The sequence below is a fragment of the Sinocyclocheilus grahami genome, unplaced genomic scaffold (genome assembly GCF_001515645.1).
Source record: "Sinocyclocheilus grahami isolate Dianchi unplaced genomic scaffold, SAMN03320097.WGS_v1.1 scaffold1638.1, whole genome shotgun sequence".
Taxonomy (NCBI): Eukaryota; Metazoa; Chordata; class Actinopteri; order Cypriniformes; family Cyprinidae; genus Sinocyclocheilus; species Sinocyclocheilus grahami.
In genome coordinates this window covers 196089-202088 of record NW_015506817.1, presented here as the reverse complement: position 1 = coordinate 202088, position 6000 = coordinate 196089, and the positions used below count along the sequence as shown (strand labels likewise).

The 6000-nt window shown below is 36.1% G+C and overlaps 1 protein-coding gene across 2 annotated transcripts in view; it reads right to left on the bottom strand.

Moving 5' to 3' along the window:
- The window catches only part of LOC107571708 (MSL complex subunit 3), a 175422-nt gene that overhangs the window by 51678 nt on the left and 117744 nt on the right, over positions 1–6000 (bottom strand). The gene's annotated exons all lie outside the window — the stretch shown is intronic.

The window sequence follows — 6000 nt, the reverse complement described above, 5'->3', positions numbered from 1 at the left end:
GCACGTCACACCTCTGTTTATCAGTTTGCACTGGCTACCAATAGCTGCTCGCATAAAATTCAAGGCATTAATGTTTGCCTACAAAACCACCAATGGCTCTGCACCCCTTTACCTAAATTCATTACTTCAGACTTATGTGCCCTCTAGAAGCTTGCGTTCTGCAAGTGAACGGCACTTTATTGTGCTATCCCAAAGAGGCACAAAATAACTTTCTCTGACTTTTAAATTATATGTTCCCTCCTAGTGGAATGACCTGCCCAACTCAGTCCTTAGCCATCTTCAAGAATTGGCTAAAAACACATCTCTTCCATATTTATTTGACCCTCTAACTCTAGCACTCTCTATTCTAACTCTATTCTTTATTTTTTTTTAAAAACTTGCCCCTTTTAGACTTTATTTACTATCTGCTTGTTTTCTTTAAAAAAAAACTAACACTTGCTTCTCTAATCTTTTTGCATTCTATTGGTTTTCTTTTTATTAATTATGCAATTACAATTCTGACTTACTGACTTCTGACTAACAAAACCAAAAAAGGCCTCTAACACTAGCTTGCTCTATTCTATCTGTTTTCTTTTTATTTATTATATGATTTGAAAAAAAACCTTGCTACGTGTACTGCATTAAGCTAACTGAGACTTGTTATAGCACTTGCATATCATTGCTCTTTTGTTGATTTTGATTGCTTCCATTGTCCTCATTTGTAAGTGGCTTTGGATAAAAGCGCCTGCTAAATGTCTAAATGTAAATGTAATGTAAATGTAAATAAGCATAGTATTGATAATATTAGTACTATTTATTTAGTATCTTATCGGTCTGTTTACCTGTCTGTTTTGTCAGATCTTATCTTGGTGTTTACCGGCTACATTTGTTATTATTAATCTATGTACTTTACTGGAACTGTGACCTTTTATTTTTTCTATTCAACAAATACTGTTTTTTGTTTTCTTTAATAGTTTCAGTCATCTTGGAATATCTAAAGATACAAAAAGTGAAACTTTTTCCTAATATTAGGGAACCACACATAACTTCTGCTGAATTCCATAATTCAGCAAAAGCTTAATGTTTCCTCCTCATCAAGTTTGTCTTATCTAGTATTTTGCCTTATTCAACACATTTGACATGCAGCATTTTAGAAAAAAGCAGACTCGAACTTGGGGTGGTCGTGTCAAAAGCTGAATCCCTGGTGCTGATTCTCAGTGTCACTATTCCAGTAGTTTGACCAGATTTTGTTGGTTATATTAGTATATACAGCCTTTTCCAACAAGTTGTGACCCTGGACCACAAAACCAGTTTTAAGTAGCACGGGTGTATTTGTAGCAATAGCCAACAATACATTGTATGGGTCAAAATTATTGATTTTCCTTTTATGCCAGAAATAATTAGGATATTAAGTAAAGATCATGTTCCATGAATATATGAAGATACATTTCCTACCGTAATAGAAACTTAATTTTTGATTAGTAATATGCATTGCTAAGACTTCATTTGGACAACTGTAAAGGGGTCATATGATGTTGCTAAAAAGAACATTATTTGGTGTATTTGGTGTAATGCAATGTGTTTGTGCGGTTTAAGGTTAAAAAAACACATTATTTTCCACATACTGTACATTTTTGTTGCTCATTTATGCCTAGCCTTTCTGATATGTATCGATTTTTACAAAGCTCATCGTTCTGAAAAGCGAGGTGTATGCTGATTGGCCAGCTATCCAGTGCGTTGTGATTGGCAGAATACCTCAAGTGTGTGACGGAAATGTTACGCCCCTTACAATACTGTGATGCTGTGTCCCGGTGCGACGAGACAAAACCCTTAACAAATTAGGCATTTGTTGCATCCAGGGGACATAATTACGGATTTTAATGACTTATACTGTCTTTTTACGCGTTGTGTTGCATTTCACGCCGTGTCAACATAACACCATGTCTGCATTTGTGATCGGAGAAACGACAAACAACAAGCGCTACTCTACACTGCTCAAAACTCACATTTGAATCATCAGTGGCAAATTCTTTAAATATGAAAATGTACTTACAGGCTGCGAGTCAGAAGCACCAGACTGTCCTTGCAAAGTTGGTATTGCCCCACTTTATAGAAACAACCTTTGAGCACAGCCGGCATTGTAGGCTACTCTCCAAGGTTCAGGAAAGTCCTCCATAAAATGCGCTGCACACATCTGAATATTTGGGTTGAACTGTTCTGGAAAAATTTTGTAAATACAACTTAACCACTGATTTCTAGTTGTGTCCTTTTTTGGAAGACCAAACAAAGTATTTTCACTTTCACAACGAAACACACAGCGTCTCCATGACATGGCGGCGTCGGCAACAATACTACAGCGAGAATCAAAGTTACGCCTTCTTTCTTTGCATGAACATTTGGGCGGTGTTATGCAAATCTTCCCACACAGTGACGTAGACATGTGGGGGTGTTTAAATGAGGCGTTTTAGGAAGGCGTGGATGAGTCTTAACTTTTATAAAGAATATCTCTTTGGGTTTGAGACTTTAGTCTTTGCAACTTTATGGATCTTATCTATGCACGAACAGCTTGTAACCCCCCAAAGAGAAAGGAAAACTTGAAATTGCATCATATGACCCCTTTAAAGGCGATTTTCTCAATATTTTGATTTTTTTGTACCCTAAGATTCCAGATTTTCAAATAGTTGTATTTCGGCTAATATTGTCCTATCCTAACAAACCATACACTAATAGAAAGCTTATTTATTCAGCTTTCAGATGATGCATAATATGACTGTTCCGGTTTTATATGTGTGTATTTATATATACATAATAAATATACACAGTACACACACATATATTGCTGGGCAATGATTAATCGCGATTAATCGCATCCAAAATAAATGTTTTTGTGTACATAATATATGTGTGTATATGTGTAATATATGTGTGTGACCTGTGTATATTTATTGCATTATGTATATATACACCCACACACACATATATAATTCAGAAAGAATTCCGAACAATGAGTAACGTGATCAAATAGAGGCACACACTAATGCAGCAAACATGTCGGCAGTGTGAAAGTAATTAAAACTATCTGAGAACGATGCAGACATCATTACAAGCACGAAGCACCGACAGCGAGAGACTGTTTAGTGCTGCATCACATGTCTCCGATGAGAAGATTAGGTGGCTGATGCTGGCGCTTAGGCTACTGTACAAGGTTATTATAGTTTTGCATTTTTAAATTAGTTTTATTTTAATATCGTTTTCAAATTTGCAATAAAATTCAGTTTAGTTTTTATTAGTTTCATTAATAATTTTGTTAGTTTTAGTTTAGTTTTTATTTAGTGAAAACATTTCTATTGAGTTTTTATATAGTTTAGTTTCACTTTTAGTTTTAGTAATTAAAGTTTATTAGATTTAACAGATCACATCCAGAGCGCAGGCCAAAGTAAGACTTTGGCTAATTTAACCTTAGTGAAGCAAACGTCTAGCGACACAAAATTAAAGCATGTTGAGATTGATTAGATGGTAAAAGTATACAAATACACACCAAAATGAAGCAGTCATGCCTTTTTAAATCTACACAAGTTGCACTTACATTATATGTCAAACGCACTAGACTGAATGATAAATGTGTGTTGTGATATTTAATTAGAAAATACATGTAGCTAATTTCTTCATATTATAGCCTGTCTTTCATCTTATTTAACTATAACCATGATACCGTAACTGTCGTGTCTTGCTCACTTTCCCGTTTTAGTAATTAAAGTTTATTAGATTTAACAGATCACATCCAGAGCGCAGGCCAAAGTAAGACTTTGGCTAATTTAACCTTAGTGAAGCAAACGTCTAGCGACACAAAATTAAAGCATGTTGAGATTGATTAGATGGTAAAAGTATACAAATACACACCAAAATGAAGCAGTCATGCCTTTTTAAATCTACACAAGTTGCACTTACATTATATGTCAAACGCACTAGACTGAATGATAAATGTGTGTTGTGATATTTAATTTGAAAATAAATGTAGCTAATTTCTTTATATTATAGACTATGTCTTTCATCTTATTTAACTATAATCATGATAACATAACTGTCGTGTCTTGCTCACTTTCCCGTGAACAAACGCGCATAAATAAGTGCGACTAATGAAATTCAATAATAATGGCGGAGCCTCAACGGCCACATAGCCTATACACTGCATAGTTAAAGGGAGACAATGGCACTTAACAGTAAAGTCATATCTAAATATGTTCTTTTCATTTATGAAGATTTAAGTATGTAGTTAATGCACATTTGTTCAAAACAGCCTGGCAGATTGTTCACAAGATGTAGGCAAAAGTTTGTATTGTATACAATTTGTATTGTCACAGACTGATTGTCACAGCCTGACGCCGTGTTGCTTCAAAGCGCATCGTTCTGCACACCAGATGCGCACATTGTAAGCGCTTCGTGTTAAAAACTGCAAAGCACAAAAGGAAGAGAAATTGATGCGTAGTGTATTATATCTGTGCAACAGTTATTGGAGCCTTTCTTTTAACAGTTTTAAATTTCAGTTACTGTGTTCGTTAAAAACTATTTATAGTCTTTTTATAGTCAAGTAACAAAACAACATTAAACTCCGGCAAGAAGATAAAGTCCTTTTTTCAAAATCATAGACATGTATTTACAAATCAAGTATAATGGGAACACAGAATAATCTTGGAGACTGACTGCTGTAACCGAACGCGACCAGGGTTTAAAGGCTGAACGAATGACTGACAGCCACAGCGGAGAAAAGAGTTTGTGTGAATGTAAGGACATAAATATTCATATGTAGCTCACATTAAGCTATTGTATGGCTTCAGAAGTAACACAGAATAATTTGCACAATCGAGAAGAAAATAAAAAAATAAAATAAAATCTTGGATTTGGATCGTCCCTCTCTGACTGATACCCGATCTAAGAAAAATGGCACTATCGGAGGTGATACCCGATATGAATATCGGATCGGCGCATCCCTAGTAACTATGCCAGCCACAACCTCATCCATATTGCTATAAAATATAGAATCCCGTGTAGAATTCAAATCGCTCCGATATATTTTGTGGTCTGCGGCGACTGACACATGTGATCCGCTCCGTGCTATCGTGTCTCTGGACCAGAGTGTGTGTGCGGTGCGGTGGTTAGCGTGACAGTGCGAAACCAGACTTCTTTTTTTCCTCAATGGAAAGCATATTTACACTGTTTGAATTGTTCCCTGTCCCCTATATAGTGCACTACGTGCCATTCACTGTACAGAAAATACTAATTCTTTGGACAAGTGACCGATTTCAACCACGGCTTCAGCATTTATTTTATAGTGTAGGGGGCAGTCGCTTCGGATTCTAGAGAGCATTTGATTGGACAGAAAGTTTGATGAGAAGCTGAAGTACGATGTGACGTCAAAAAAATCATTGAGCCGTTTTGGCAGAGGTGATGAACTGCAAGCTTTGAATGCTTATATCTTCTAAAAGTGAATTTTGTCACTGTTTTGGAGCACACTGCCTTAAAGACTAACATATTGATACTAACACCCAAAAAACTTTAATTTTGATTTCATGGGGACTTTAATGTATCAATTAATAAAGCTAAGTTTGATTTTTGCATGTCTCGCCTGTTTAAAAGAGAGTCCTGATGCAGTTTGGGGCTCCAGTTGGTCTCTGCTGAAGTTAGTTGATGAGAAAGAACCAGTTTGAGTCAGAGGATCTTGTCAGAGGATCTTGATGAATGGAATGGAAGGACTAGCCTGGCACAAGCTTAGGGTGGTTTTTTGAGGACTCTTAGCTAAGCATCTTCTCCTGGAATTCCTGAATCTAAAAGAACCACCCTGATCTGGTGATCAGTGATCTATAAAGGGTGACGATGTCACACCCTCAGGATTTGAGTCAGCCAATGAGGAATGGTAGCTTTGGAGGGAAATTTTATGAGCTTTTGTCTCTAGCATGGTGTTTTGAATATGAAACTGGATTGGCTGGCGAAGAGGAGAATCTTCAAGATTCTTATAAAACAAAT